We start from the raw sequence: 16741 nt of genomic DNA on the forward strand, positions 1-16741 counted from the left end.
TAGACGCATAATTCATTATATGTGATGTAAACTCACTCTTATGCGATCAGCATAGATGTCCCCTGCCCAACTAGGTAAGTCTGTATGGGGAGGGGAAAGGGCCCTGGCCCCACTCACCCCTGACCTGACTGCAACCACCCTGGGAGCAGCTGATGCCCTGCTGCCTATACCACAGCAAAGCGCAGCCCAGGAGCAGAGGTGAGTGGGGACAGGCAGAGCACGGTGCAGCCCAGTGGCTGTAGGTAGCTGGGGCTGGCCGCTTCTGGGGCTGCTGTAGCCGGGGCTGTGGTGTGTGCTGCTCTGTTCTCTCTGCTGCCTTGTGCAGCCCAGTGAGCAGCACCCCTTTCCCTGCCCCTTCCCTAGTCCCAGCCTCACTCCCTCCCTCACCGTCATGGGAACCTATTCCTATTTGTTACATTGTAAAGTGGGTTCACTTTTTGTGAATTCGACTTACGCGCCATTCTCTGGGAGTGCATGTACAACATAAATCAAGGGAAACTTGTACTGTAGGGTACGTTGGGGTTTTGGGGTTTAGCAAAAGATGAGCTTTTGTGTGAAATTTCAAGTGTGCGGCTCTTGGTATTCTTGCCAAAAAGACTCCCAGAAACTTAGTCTCTATTTCAAAAATGAATTGCCTGAGGCTGGGGTTTTCAAAAGCATCTAAAGGAACTGCACAAAAAATTCACTGAAGTTCAGTGAAAGGAATGTAAACATTCTTTGTTTCCTTTAAAAATCCCAGCCTTAAATTTTACATCTTAAATCTCTGAAAAGAAAGCGTCAAGCAATGTCAAATGTATTTAAGAAAAAAAGTTAATTTGACTTTTTTCTCTCTTTTTATTTTTTTTATTTTGAAATTTCAGGATTAAACATTTTCCAAACTTAATTTTGACAAAAATAAAGAAGAATATCAATAAAATATTCTCCACCCCCCCATTAGCTATCATCCTTATTAAAATGATTTATATCTGGGATTATTTTCTGTGAATGATCATGCTTCATCATGGAATTCAGAGAGAGATTATTAAAGGCCTAGATAAGATTATTAAAGGCATAGATAGTAATTAAGCACATAAATCCTACAGAAAGTCCATAGGAGTTACATACTTCATTGTCATGCCTTAGAAAATCTTGCTTTTGCACCCTGCTCTGAGTAGGCAACCATATTCTAGACTTGCTGTGGTATCTTCACAATCAAACAAAATGCATGCTAATGCCACACCTTTGTTTCCCATGTTTCCTCTTTGTTAAAATTCTGCTTCTAAAGTTTAGTATATGATGAATACAGCTTCTATCAGACATCCTTGGCTCAGAAACACTGTGCAGAAACGCTACAGCTCGGGTTTTTTCCTACCTGAAATAAATTTCCACTTAGGTGTTATAGCGACATTTAATAGCCAAAAATCACTATTTCCCCTGTAATATAAATTCACTCCATTTACATCAGCTAGCAATGAATCCCTTTTAGCTGTTGACTTTGGGCAATGGGTGTAAGGGGTGGCATTTATCACCGGAGGTAATATGCTCTCTTTTTGGCAGCTTTAAAGTTGCATGGGGTTTTATATTCATTGCAAATTGCAGGGACTGGGTTATTTCAAGAACTCTTGAGTCTGTTTCCATACCAGGATGGAGAGTTCCACAGGTCAGGTTGCACGTAGGTGGAATTGGGGAATTGGCTATAGCTCATTCTCTGTTCATTTATTCACCTCTTCAGCTAAGAGACAGAGGGAGAAGCTTGAGACTTCATCTGTTCCATCTCAGCAGTTGCTATTTTGAGCTACAGATGGAAAATGCAAGAAATCCAGCTTGCCAAGTGGCACTGAATCTGTTTCTTTTGTGCTACTCAGCAGTGGGTAAGCTACATGGCCTGCTGCCTACCATCCAGTTCCCTTTCTCTGGTTTTCTGGAAAGGATGTCTCTGCTGTCTTCTACTGCAGTTGCTGTAGTTCATCTTATTGTAGATGCCAGCTCTTACCACAGAGGCTGGCAAGAGTAATAGTGAGGAAAGGGGGCTGCGTAGTAGGGGTGTGCAAAGCGGGCCATATTCGATTTGGATTCGACCCGATTTGGGGGGCAGTGCTTCGATTCATTGATTCGGACACTGTCCCAATTCGATTCGGTCGAATCTGAAGATTCGATTCTGATTCAGAGAATCAGTGATTTGGTCATAGACACAGCTTTATATGCTTTTTCTACATACCTCAGTACCAGGTGCGAATACAGCTCATGAATGCTGAGATGGTGGGGGGGATGGAGCATCCCACAGGAGTACTTCCAGCCCACTTCTGGGTCCACTGCTGAGCGTGCGACTTGGCAGTCGGCTACAGGGGGACCCTGGGTGCCCCCTCAGAACAAGGAGCGCAAGTCATCGAGCCGTGGGGTGAGGGGGGGAGTTCCCCACTCACTCCGCAGCGGACCCAGAAGTGGACAGGAAGTACTTCTGGTCTACTTCAAGATCCACCGCTGAGCGGGCTAGGGACCCCCCCCGTGCTCCTGTGGGACACTTAGTGGGGATAGCCCCACTATCTCAGCATTCACAAGCTGCCTGGTACCTTAAGGTATGTAGAAAAACATATAAAGCTGTGTCTATGTCAGAATCATTGACTCTCCAAATTGAATCAGAGGCTTCTGATTTGATTCAGAGAGATTAATGGGTCTCCTGATTCGATTTGATTCGGATTCAGAGATTCAGCTGCCAAATCGGGTTGAATCTCCTCCAGACTGAATCAGCGACTGAACCTTTACATGGTTCCACTGTGTAGCAGTTGCCTGGATAGACGTGCACTGAGTTTTCAAGGGGAGTGACAGCTCTTTGCGCAGACTAAAAATCATTGGTCTCACCTGACCAGTGGTAAGAGTAAGTATGCTGGGTGTCAAATATTTTTAGAGTTAAGGTGATTTCTTCTCAGTAGCCATAATGTTGCAACTAATTTTTACACATAAGCAGCTGTTGCAGATATGTTAGTGAGCTTGAAAAGTAGAAATGTAGCCTCTGGGGCACTCTGTTAACTTTGTTCAAGTCTATGTCAAGATTTGGATGCCCTTCAAAACGATACATTCTAGTTCCGTGGTTCTCAACTTTTTTAGACTGAGGCACCCCTCAGAAAATGCAAGCTCTTCACCTTTGCTCATTTTTTGAGTATGGAAAAATAACAGAGCAATTCTTCTATTGCAAAGTACTCAGAAAGACCAGAACAGGTCAAATTGTTTTTGACACTATAGATGATTATTTGAAATCTCTGGGCTTATCCTGTGAATCACCTGTGGGTGTTTGCACACCTAACAGTGCTAATTGTCAAAGATCAAAGTCTTTGATTTCGGATGTCGATGGCAAAAGAGCAAAAGATCAGATGGCAAAAGATCAGTTGGCAAAAAGTCAGAGGCTAACACAGCAAATTTTGTAATTGCAGTCTCACACTTATTTTTTAGTTTGTAACAGTGCTGCATATTCACACCCCTGTCTGTGCCTCATTTCAAATTACTTGAGCCTCTCATACGAGAGAGACACTAACCTTGAACAAATTGTAGCCTAGTATCGTGATGTCAAAAAGAGATACCGTACCTATAGTGACCAGATAAAGATGAAACTAATGGAACTGTAAAATTAAGTAATATGCTACGCTTGCCCTCTTGTGACCAAACAAGACCAGTACCACCCAAGCAAAAATATGGCCCCCCTTTGATGAAACTTGAGAAAACAAAGAGAGCACAAGTGCCAACTCTTTAATTATTCATACCAGGCGTATTATTGGTTATTTTGTTTCCTATAACTTGGAAAGAACTTCCACCCAAAAGCGGAGAACTGCGTATACACTCAAGAAGGGAGATCTCGGAGCATTCCCAAGAGACACAGTTTGTAACCTGATCAGTTACAAATATTATCTCTCAGCCTACGTATCTTTCTGGCGTGCCCCCGTTTTGCCGGCTCGTGTCGTCTTATCTTTCTCGCTCGTCTTATCTTATCTTTCGTACGTCCCTCTCGTCAAGAGCTCTCGGTAATCTGCAGACCGTAGTAATTTATGTAAACTGTTTGAAACCTGTACTCAGCAAGTCTGCAATCCACTGTAATCGCTGGGTGACAGAACATCTACGTGCTGTAACTAAGAAATCAACTGCTTCTGCCTACGCTGCAAGCCATCAGTGGCGTAAGAAAAATAAACTTTCTGTGTAACCAATGCGCTTTAAACCGTCTAAATCCTCTGACTCCTGCCCGCCATTAACACCCGCCTGTCTGGTCATAAATTCCCCCTCGCGCCAAGCTGGTCGTTGACCTGCAACCCAGGCTCACAGGTCAAGGGTAAACCGGCATCTGGGCGTGACACTAATATTGAGCAGCTCCCTATGACGTCCTTAAAACGATCTCATGGCACCCCAGGTTGCCACAGTACCCTGGTTGAGAATCATTGCTCTGGTTCAACCACAAATTAATTGGGAGCGGTGCAGTCATTAGCATTTGAGTATCATGATGCTGTTTTCTGCAGGCAATCAGATAAGATGATCCATAGCAGTCCTTTCTGGCTTAATATCCCTGAGGATATACTTCATGCTATACAATGAGTTTGAGAATCTGTTCCTTATAGTTAAAAGTAGGAATTAATAATAATTCATTTTGATTTTCGTTTTAGATAACTTGGCAATATGAAATGAACCATGCCAAGTGTTTTGTCCTGGTATATGTTGTCTAAGTGAGAAGTTATGCTTCTGTGGCTTTGTCTACTAGCACAAGCATCCACTGTAGACAACAGCCATCATAGGGAAAGTACCAGATTGTGTCTGTATGTGTACAACTTTCATCTGCCTCAAATTTGCTGATGACACTAAGATGTGGGGGGATGTGGGCACGCTAGAAGGGAGGAACAGGCTGCAGTCGGACCTAGACAGGTTACAGGGGTGGGCGGATGAGAATAGGATGGGAATCAATACTGACATGTGCAAGGTAATGCACCTGGGGAGGAAGAACCAGCAGCATACCGACAGGCTGGGGAACTCCCTTCTCGTCAGTACAGAGGCAGAAAAGGATCTTGGAGTCATCACTGATGCTAAGATGAACATGGGCCGGCAGGGTGGGGATGCAGTCAGGAAGGCCAACCGCACCTTGTCATGCATCCACAGATGCATCTCAAGCAGGTCCAAGGAGGTGATCCTCCCCCTCTATGCGGCACTGGTCAGGCCGCAGCTGGAGTACTGCGCCCAGTTCTGGGCACCGCACTTCAAGAGGGATGTGGACAACAACGAGAGGGTCCAGAGGAGGGCCACTTGCATGGTCAGGGGGCAGCAGGGCAGGCCCTACGAGGACAGGCTATGGGACCTGAACCTGTTCAGCCTCCACAAGAGAAGGCTGAGGGGGGATCTAGTGGCCTGTTACAAACTAGTCAAAGGGGACCAGCAGGCATTGGGGGAGTCCCTGTTCCCCCGAGTGCTACCAGGAGTAACTAGAAATAATGGTCACAAGCTGGCAGAGGGTAAATTCAGATTAGACATCAGGAGGCGCGCTACTTCACTGTCAGGGCAACTAGGGTCTGGAACCAACTTCCAAGTGAAGTGGTGCTGGCTCCTACCCTTGGGGTCTTTAAGACAAGGCTAGACAAATACCTTGCTGGGGTCATTTGACCCCAGTACTCTTTCCTGCCATGGCAGGGGGTCAGACTTGATGATCTGCTCAGGTCCCTTCCGACCCTACAAACTATGAAACTGTGTAGCTCCTCTTCATCAGCTGTACTATCAAGGTGTGAAGGGCACCCTGGGAAATGCAGTTACTGAACAGACTGTGACCATCAACAGAAGGTGTGGGCATGTCTACACCCACCTTCTGCCAGTTGCTGATTTGTGGCGGAAGTCTTTTTTCACTTGAAGAGGTGGTATTACCCTGCCAGCAAAAAGGTTTCTGTTGCTGCTGAGCAGCTTTGAGTATGAATGTATTTACATTACCTAGGAAAACTATTTAGTGTAGAACAGGCCTGTATCGTTTCTTCTTTGTTGGTATATCTTTGTAGCTAAGGAAGTACAGGTTGAATGAATGGACTGTAAGGTGATAGAAAAGTGGCTGGATCATTGGGGTCAAAGGGTAGCAATCAATGGTTCAATGTCTAGTTGGCAGCTGGTATCAAATGGAGTGCCTCACGGGTCAGTCCTAAAGAAGGGTTTCTTTACGATCTTCATCAACAATCTGGAAGATGGGATGGAATGCACCATCAGTAAGTTTGCAGATGATACCAAGCTGGGGGGAGTAGTAGATGCATTGTAAGGTTGGGCTAGGATTCAGAGACCTAGACAAAGTGGAGGACCAAAATAAATCTCATGAAGTTCATCAAGGACAAATTCAAAGTCCTGCATTTAGGACAGAAGAATCCCATGCATCACTACAGCTTGGCAACTGATTGGCTAACCAGCTCTTTAGAAAAGTACCTGGAGGTTACAGTGGACAATAAGCTAAATATGAGCCAACAGTATACTCTTGTTGCCACGAAGTCCAACAGCATGTTGGGCTACATTAGTAGGAGTGTTGTCAGCAGATCAAGGGAAGTAATTCATTCCCTCTATTTGGCACTGGAGGGGCCACATCTGGAGTACCGTGTCTAGTTTTGGGATCCCCACTACGGCAAGGATATGGACACATTGGAGAGAGTCCATAGAGGGTGATGAAAATGTTTAGAGTGCTGGGGAATATGATTTATGAGGAGAGGCTGAGGCAACTGGGCTTATTTAACCTAGAGAAGAGAAGACTGAAGAGGGATTTAATAACAGCCTTCAATTACCTAAAGGGCAGTTACAAAGAGAATGGAGTTAAACTGTTCTCAGTGGTGGAAGATGACAGAAAAAGGAGCAATGGTCTTAATTTGTAGCAAGGGAAATTTAAGTTAAATATTAGGAAAATTTACTCACTAGGAAGAGGCTGGAATAGGCTACCCAGAGAGGTTGTGAAATCTCCATCCTTATAAGTTTTTAAGACCCTGGTAGACAAAACCTTGTCTGGACTAAGGTAGGTGGGGATGGACCACCTTTGAGCAGGGGGTTGAACTAGATGACCTCCTGAGGTCCCTTCCAACCCTAATTTTCTATGATTTCTATGATTCTAGAATATTTACAGTCATATTGGCCTATAGTCCTTGACTTTGCAGCTGCTTTCCCCTCAAATGATATGTAAGCTAATGTTCTAAAGGCTGCATGAATTGTAGTCTTGTTCTTCCTTTTATCCTTTCTCTGCAAACAGTAGACAACCAATTTTTTTGTCACTGGAAAAGCAAACATCATTTTGATCTGAACTGAAATAAACTTATGAAGTGTGATGTAGTGATTAGCAATGGTTTGTTCTGTTTCTTCTGCTGAGTCTTTATTCAAATTAATTCTCACATTCTTGCGTGTAGATACTAGCAAAACAGATGTACTTGTACTTGCAGTTAAACTGTTACTATGAAACATGGGTATACTTAAATTTGAGCATCTTTTAATGACCTCACTTTCAGTATGAGTCTTGAAAACACAGTCCAGAATATCTTTCCTGGCACTCAGTATTATGGAATAACACTAGATGGAGCCAGAAAACCACATGAAACTGCTAAAATTCCTGTTCTATTTAATCCTTACATTTTCTTTTCAGTGGCCCCAGTTTTCTTTTCTACTTTTGCCATGAAATATAATTTTCCTATATCTGAGATATGTTTGAACTTTCCTTGAGGTACCCATGAATTGGAGCATCTCTGCCCCAAACTCCATGGGGTGGGTTTTCCCTTTGAGGCAGCCTTGGCTCTGCTTTAAGGGCAATAATCATAACTTCCTACTGCTCCCATAGTCATGGCCATGCCTTGCAGATATTAGCCTATGGGGAGGGGGTGGTGCTTGTTTTTGACTCTGAAGCTTGACAGGCCATGTGCAAACTTTTGTTGGAGCTTCCAACTCCCTGGCTTTAGCCCCTTTTCACTAGCTGGGCCCAGCCCATTTCTTGTTCTGTGGCCAGATCCTCATTAGGGAACTCTTTGCTGGTTGTTTCTCACACACCCCTATGGCCTCCAAATCACCCCCATAGCCACAACCGGGTGCTCTGGTACTAAGCAAACATAAACAGTAGCATAACCAAAATATAAGCAAACTGCTTTCCCCATTCTGGGGCAGTACCCTACTACAATCTATGCTTCCCAGTGACAGGCCCACTCTTGCTCTCATAGGTAGCCTGCTTCCTACAGCCAGCTTCCCTAGGGAGATCCTCTCTCTGCAGTATGCAGAATCTGACCACCTGCTTTACCTCAGGCCCTGGATTTATATGCCTCAATGCCCTGCCCCACTTCCTGTCATGTGGCTCCCCAGCCACACCCAGAAGTTTCCCTTTTTCATTAAGGGTCAGCCTATTTTCCTGCCATTGCAGTCCTATACATCTGGCTTATCCTGCTGTGTTCTTTTAGGCTAGGGACAGAAGTTACAGATAAACCAGTTTAAGTGATCAGAAACTGATTTAACTCTGTAATGGACCAGAAGCTCAGTGCACATAAACTAGTTTCAAAATGGCTGAAACTGGTTTAAGATACACCTGGTTGAATGTAGTATCAGACATAAGTGATTTGGGTCAAACGGGTTTATGAAACTTCTGTCTCAGACCCCTTCCTGGTGCAAGTGAAATCACAGTCCCCAGCATGCTTTTCAACCCTGGACTGGAATGTGCTGTCTACTCCAGAGAGCAGGGTGGCCCCACCCATCTTTTCCCTAGCCAGAGAAGTGAGGGCTGGCTGACAAAGGGTTGGGGGGGAGCCAGCTAGGGATATGACCCAGTCTGTTGGGGGGAGGAGATGCAGAGTCCTGCCACTGTGATTCTAGACTACAAATCCCAGAGACCTCGGGGGCAGCAGGAAGAGGAAGTGAACACAGAGCCAGAGAGCTGAGCTCTAGAGCCCCCTGGCTTCTGGCTGCATTTCCTGAATGAAAGGTAAATATCTGTTCACTTCTGTTTCAATTTAATCTGAGTAGTTTACTCTAACCTGGAAAGACTGAATCAATTCAGCCTCAGGCTTTTTGACTATCTGTACCTAGCTCTAAAGTAACAGGAGCTCTCTGGCTCCCTGTTACGGTTCACTTTCCCTGCACCGATCTGGAGGTGGTTGTGACAGTTGAATTAGGAGCAAGGTAGTAAAAAAATGGCCCACTGCACCAATGGACTTGCTTTTCAAAACAAGGTAATAACGTAATTCATTCAAAAATTCAATACCTATGCAGAGAAAAATAAAAGATCCAAAAACACTAAACTTCCACTCATTTGAATCTTCACAGACTTCTCATTTACTTTAGCTTCTTTTCTACCTTGGAGAACTCATAACACCACCACAGTCTCCCAATGCCTGAAGAAGGGTGTTTGTGCACACAAGCTTGCAAAAGACTTTTTCAAACTAATTCACTGGTCTAATAAAAGATATCACATCTACCCAGAGAACCTTGCCAGCCTATGTTCTTAGACTACCACAGCTACAACCAACACCCCAAAAAACAAGAAGCTGTATTTGCAACTAAATTAATTTGCTAACTTATTGAAGCTAACCAGAAGAAAATTGTTTCTTATCAGAGAGGAAGGAAAGAGAGATAAAATGCAAAGTGTATTATTGCCTGAGTAACATTTGGCAAAGAAAAGTCAATGCATTCAGGGCAGCTATAAAAAGAAGGCTCATGGGGACTTAATTAAAGTAAAATAATTAGAGCATCACTGGTGGAACACTTAACTAATGTTACTTGTGATTTAAACACTGCCACATCCTGCAGATGCCAGTTTCATGACTGTTCATAACATCAGAATAATGTCTCCACTATCACAGAGGAACCTTTTTTCTGTCAGGAAAATAACTTCAAAGAAAGATTAGATTGGGAGCAGAGCTGGTGTCCTTTAGAATAAAATAGCCCAAGTTTACTGACATTTAGAACACACAACAATGGTCACTTCTTTTTCATTCTCTTCCAGTGAGAGAAAAGTACTGACAGGAGAACCTAAGAATCTGAAATAAGTCCTTTTGCTGCTAGGTTATTGGTGGTTGTCATGAACAGTAAAAATACTGGGACTTCATTTTTACATTGACTACTGATTAAAAGATTGATGGAGTGGTCTCTTCCATAACAGTGTATTCAAGAATTGCCAAGGAGCACTATGAGCAATGGATATGAGTTCCTTTTTTAAACTTTAAATAAATCAATATACTGGGATTTAGCGGGTATGTTCACTAGATGGTGCTATTTTCCTGAGCAAGAAGGCAATATGTATAGAAAAAAATATATAGGCAAAAATTAGATTATCTGACTGAGTTAAATGAAGTAGGAGAATTAGAACAGCTTCTCTCTGAAACAACAAAAATCAGGAATGAATTTTGGAAGGAAAAAAATCTCATTTACAATACACTAGCAGTAAGACAGAGATTGGTGGTAATGCTAATGTTTTATATTATGTATGTATGTATGTGTGTATACACACACACACACACACACACAGATTGGTGGTAACTTAAATATTTTGAATATTAATAACTATTAGAGTTATCACCAATTTGTGTGTGTGTGTATTCAAAATATTAGAGTTACCACCAAGATACCCAAGAGAAATTAATAAAAAAAGCAAAAGAGCCAGAAGCTCAACAGGTATAAAACCCTTGTCAAAGAAATTATTTTTCTCATAGTTTATAGTTTTGTCTCTAACCACTTAGCTCCATGATGGATGGCTCTCTGAGACCCTCCAAACCTTCACTTGTCTCTCTGTGTCCTTTACTCTAACTTTGTGTCAGTATCTATATATCTTCAGTTTTCCTCCTCCTCAATAAGAAATTTCACTTAAGTCATATGGCTGATACAAAATGCCCTAAACTTGTTTTTCCAGAGAACTGTTAATAGAATTAAGCTTTTGGAGGTTTTATTTGCTGTTGGCCAATGCATATGATGCAAATGAAGTCAAGTTCAGTTTGCATACTGTGATGGTTTCCAAATGGATAGAGTTAAAGCCTGAAATCGGGTCTGAGATGTGGCAGGCAAGGTCTGGTTAAGAAGACCTGCTTTGCTAGCTTGAGAAGAAGTTCTAATTCAATTTTGTACTAGTCAAGAAGGTTCCTCTTGGGTAGAATGTGCTACTATCGTGGAGTGTGTCAGACTCTGAGTATCTAATTTCTTTGTTATGCCTGGTAGCTTGTGAACTCTGTAAATGTCTGTAAAGGTGGTAAGGTTTTGGGAGAAGGACCTTGGATAAAAATTTCAAAGCCTCTACATGACTTAGTGGCCAAGGTCCCATTAGCAAAAGATATACCAGGCATGTCTGCACAGACTCTGGACCATGGGAAGGAGCACTGTAGTAAGTGCATACTAAACCATGAAATAGATGATACATGGCTCCAGGTGATCACCAATGTGCTGTTTGTCTCCTAGGGGTGCTTGACCCTCACTGGTTGTAAGACAGCTACGTTCTAATTGCTTGGAGTTTAGAAGCAGAGGCAAATTCATGGCGTTGCAGTGGTACGGCCACACTGCCTTTGGCTGTGCCCTGCATGCACAGTGAGGTCTCAATTTATTAGCACTTCAGCACAGTTGCTGCTGGGAGCTTCACATGTGCTGTGAGCTCTATGAGTTTATGAGTTGATCTAATAAAAGGTATTAGATTTACTCAAAGAACCTGGTCTGCATATGTCCTTAGACCAACACAGATACAACCCACATCCCTGGTAGTTCATAAGAACTCTGCCCAGAGTCCCTGCTTTCAAGCAGCTCCAGATCCTGTTGCTCTTTGCGGTCCTCCCCCCACCCCTTTCCCATGCTGTGGAATCTGTGACAATATTATGATTATTAATTCCTGAAACTTCCTAGTTCCTCCCCTGCTCCTCAGGGTCCCCCCTGCCTCCTGTCACTCCCTCCTTCCCCTCCTGGGCATTTCTTTCTTATAGCTGCGCCCACTGTGTAGCCCAGGGGTGCAGGCAGGGAAGGGTTAATCTTCCTGCTCCATCCCTGCTCTTCTAGCCCAGAGAGGAGCAGCAGTGGTGGCTGGGTGGGCAGTTTAACTCTTCCCTGCCTGCTCCCCCAGGACAGACCATAGGAGCAGCCATTAGTAAGCAATGGGGGAGGCGGGGCAGTGGGCCCAATCCAGGCCATCAAGGGAGGGGGCAGGTGGAGTGTTCACACTAAGGTGTAGCCTAGAGTGGCTGCAACTTAGTGCAACATGAGCTGGGTAGCATGGATCATAGAAAATCCTGCCCTGGAATAGTGTAACTTTGAGCTGCATAAACGGGGCTGAAAACCAGTTTCAGGTGTTAACCCTGGATTGTCCAGGCATTAAGAGCTTTAGGAACTGCCCAAAACTACCATGCAACAAGACCCTAAAAGAATCTAACTGATTCTAATGCAAACCAGTGGCATGCCAAGCAGGACTTGTGGCCTAGACAAACGCTGTGGACAAGTGGGGCAGGGTGCATGGTTTGGCCGGCGATGAGGGTGGGATGGGAGAAGCACAGGAGTCTTACCCAAAACAGGTCCCAGCTCCTCTTCCTGCTGCTGCAATGTGCTCTGCCTGCTTTGGCTCTTGCTCTTAAAGCAGCAGCAGCATGGTGTCTAAGAGCAAGAGCAACATAGTGGGTCTATTCTTGCTGCAGGAGTACAGTTCCCTTGGCATGTGCAGGGACAATTTTGGCATTTCTCTTAAAATGGTGCCTGAAGCTGATATCCCTCTCACCCATCCGTAGTTATGCTACTGATGCAAAGTGTCTGTGAGAGTTTACATAAAGGGTGCCTTAAGAGATCTATCAAGTGTTATTTTATACAATATGGGCCACATCTCATGTGTCCTTATCACACAGTATGTTCTTGTCACACTGCAAAGTATCACAGGTCAAGATTGTAGTGTGCACTATTGATGCAAATTGTTTCCATTCTTGCTAAGAAAAAAAATGTAGCTAGAAAAATAGATAAATAGGCTTGCAAATACTCAGACAGAGACTCTGACATAATATTGCTATGTAGCGTATGACCAGTTTTTTAACAAGATAGTAATATAGCAAATACAGGTCTCTATTATTTATAAGCCCATCAAGAAATATTGAGCCATCCATCTTCAACCATTTACCTACTCATGGGACAGATTATTTGACAGAGAACATAATGCCCACTGAGTATCAGAGGATGCTGTAACCCTCAGATCCCACAAGTCCCCTCTTCATCACCCAGGACAAAGTTCCTCAGAAGTCCCTTAGTATCACGTTCCGTGTATTAGGACAGGTAAGGGAGGAATATGTATCATTCCCCTAGCAACCAACAGAAATTCAGCTGGAGAGACAAAACAGCCCTACTCTGTTTTGTACATACTCCAAATCTTGCAGACTTGTAGAATCCCATTTCCTAGCTTTACAGCAGAGGAGAAAAAGTTTGGCTATGTGTTTCTATATACTGGGTTATTGTACCTAAGCCAAGTAATTCAGTAGTGTAACCAGGGTGGGGTGACTCGGGTAGTAGCCTCAGGGTGCTGATCGATGGAGGGTTGGAGAAGGATGTGAAAAATAAGAGCTGCTGCCCAGTGTTTGGGCACTGAAGTTGCCACTGCCTCCATGCATCACTGCTGCCCTGGGTTCCTAACTGTCCTGTTACACCTCTGCTGAGTACTATGGACCAAATTTTCAGTCCATACTATATTATTGATCGCAGCAGAAAATTTGGCAACATCACTTTTATTTCAGTGCAGATTTTCACTCGGGTTTCTGCTTATAACTCCATTTTCATAACGGTTTTTACAAAAAAGCTAGTTTTGTTGCATAAAAGCAAAAGTACTGTGGAGATGAGATCCGAAGATTTTTGATTCATGGGAAGTAGTTTGACATGCAGCAAGTTATTATACAATACAATGAATTAATGTTTTACTGTATAGGCCAAGGAGAAGAGGTATCTCTAGCATCCATTTTAAAGTGAATATTAATAAACAGAAGTTAATGTAGATGACAGTATTGACTCAAATAGCAAGTATAGAATGTATGTTCTTGTTGCCTTAGTAACTGTTTGTTCTCTGCTGGTGATTTAATTCAGCACAATGGTCAACATAAATTTAACCCTCAACAGGTCTGCTATTTCATTCTTCTAGCAAATGGAAAACATTCCTTAGAGCTGGAGAAAATGCACGGAGAAACTGCATCTAATTTGTAGCACTGTCTCAGATTTTGGTTCAGTTCATTAGTCACCTATGAAATACCTTAGGGAAAAGATACTTCACACTATCTTTGTTTTGTTTAAGGCACCTACATTTAAGATTCGGACTTTGAAAAAATCAGTTTATATATGAAGATGAGTTTGTGTGTGATGCTCCAGGGCAAAATAAATAATTTATGAAAAGCACTGAAGCAAAACTAGGGAAGAAATCTAGAGAAGGTAAAGAAGGGCAGGATTCTGCCATACCCTTACCCTAGTGATTTTCAAACTTCCTAAAGTCACAGAACACTTCACTTCCCTAGCACTATTTCAGCCGTGGAACCCCTGACCCTGTCCTAAAGACTGACATGGAGCAGGCAACCTGGCCCAGCAATAGCGGCCTACTGCCTCTTGGACCGCTCCACCGTTACCTCCAGTTACTCCACAGAACCCCTGATGACTTATGGCAGATCCCTAGGCTTCCACAGAACTCACTTTGAAAACCACTGCATTAGATCATATTGTCATAAGTAAAAGTCCAGGTAAAACCCATTTGAAGCAAGTATTTGAAGTATTTTTCACACAGAAGTCGATGTCAATACTTCATTTGTAAATTTATATAATGATGTGATGCATACTTCTTGGAAAATGAACCTAATCTTTAACTTTGGCAGATTTGTCAGAAAAACCTATTTTCATAACAAGAATTTTTGAGGTTTCTGTCCTTAAAAAATGTCAGTAAAGATTTAAACATATAAAAACATATGCAGTCCCAAATGCCAGAGCGGTGAAGGCTAAAGCTATTTATTCATGCCTCTGGAACACCAAAGAAGTATGCAGGGATCCTTCATGGTACCCCATTGACTTCAGTGGATACTGGGTTGAAACAAGTCTGATGTGTTGCCAATACGTCAAGAGAAATGATTGTTTCCCTCTATTCAGCACTGGTGAGGCCACATCTGGAGTACTGTGTCCAGTTTTGGGCCCCCCACTACAGAAAGGACATGGACAAATTGGAGAAAGTCCGGCAGAGGGCAGTAAAAATGGTGAGTGGGCTGGGGCACCTGACTTGTGAGGAAAAACCAAGGGAACTGGGCTTACTTAATTTACAAAAGAGGATACGAAGGGGGGATTTAATGTGTGTATGCAATTTGGCAGCATTCACTCATATCTGGTGATGATTCTAAAAAAAAAAAAGGAATAATACAACTTTACAGAGTTCAGCATGATCTCTTTCCTATTCACAGTAACTCTTGTGTTCTCTTAGGTTAGGGGAAGGTACCTTTCTTTCTCCTGTCTCACTGTTTCAGGAGACCTTACCAACCTGACATGTATTGATCTCAGCTTGTCTTTCAGAATCTTAATTTGTTTGTGTGTTCCTAAGTGGCTACAACTGGTTATGTCAGGATTCTTCCAGAATCGGAAATAGTCTCTTGACAAATGAACATGCTTGCTGTATAATTTCTATAACAGCATTTGATTATAGCTCATCGTGGCTTTCCAAAATGCTGTAATGTAAGAAAGGACAACACCTGCCTGAGGAAATGCTGGCTGCTGTAAATGCCACAGCTTATCTTTTCAGTGAATCCATTTAAGTAAGTTACAGTTAGTTTGCCTAAGATTGCCCCCAAACAATAATGCAGTCTATTTCTTTCTTTTTTCCGCCACAAAAGATACATTTTCATTACAAAACCTGGAGGTTAACATGGCACTAGCTATAGTATAGAAATAATGGGTTAATAACCACTGAATGCAAAGCACTTATTTTAAAGAAAATGGCACCAATTCCAAGCACACAGCAGTATGGTTGAATATGAAACAAGAGACCTGAACTGACAATTCAGTCCAGAGTTGTGTGTAAACATTGTAATGCTCACTTATTAACTTGAATCATAACAAACTAGATTTGTTTGTGTCAGTTACAATTCTCCAACACTTAACTGGTTGCCATGCTGTTTGAATCTGTTGTTTCAAAAGGCAGTGTTGATAATGTAGCTTAATTGCAGTATTTCCACATCAAATCAACTTTTTTTCTTCCCCCCTCACCCCCCAGTCTGTGATGGCTTTTCATCATTTGTGTGTAAGTGGCAGAAGAATGACTCCATACTGGCATTTAAAGTAGTGCACAATTTATATGCTCAAGTACTTGTTTCTACCTGGGGAAATCACTATTTGGTTCCAAGGCACTTTTCCAGATGAAATATTATGAAAAGATGCATAGAAATGAAGTGCTTATTGGACAGATTTGATCTTCCTGCCTACTGGGGCTAACACGAAGTGAAAACAACATAGAATCTCATTTTTAACACCATTATCAGTGGCAGAATGAGGATTTTCAGCCAAGTACAATCCACAGGCTGCTGGCAGAGGGGCTGGCGATTGGAGTAAGAACCACTCTTCCCTTTGTACTGAATTAATGAGTTGCGCTGGTGCGAGATGTTGCATTTTGTATTGAAAGTATGAGTCTGGGGACATTTGAAGCCATTAGATGCAGCAGTTTTGTAGATACGTTGCTCTCAGGGCACAGATAGAAGTGTAGCTCTCCACTATAACTCAGAACACTTCGCAGGAGTGTTCTGAGTGGCAATGATCCCCTGGATCAAACAGAAGTTCACTGTTAGTATGGGAGGGGGGG

At 42.9% G+C, this 16741-nt stretch overlaps 1 long non-coding RNA gene across 1 annotated transcript in view; it reads right to left on the reverse strand.

The window, feature by feature from the left end:
- Window positions 1–6540: 6540 nt before the first annotated feature.
- Window positions 6541–16741, reverse strand: part of LOC109297037 — a 19558-nt gene continuing 9357 nt past the window's right edge. Inside the window, exon 3 of the long non-coding RNA XR_002097166.1 lies at window positions 6541–6590. This is a non-coding gene — a long non-coding RNA (uncharacterized LOC109297037). The remainder of the gene's footprint in view (window positions 6591–16741) is intronic.

This window comes from Gavialis gangeticus, unplaced genomic scaffold, assembly GCF_001723915.1.
Source record: "Gavialis gangeticus isolate Ggan-Ray unplaced genomic scaffold, GavGan_comp1, whole genome shotgun sequence".
NCBI classification, from domain to species: domain Eukaryota; kingdom Metazoa; phylum Chordata; order Crocodylia; family Gavialidae; genus Gavialis; species Gavialis gangeticus.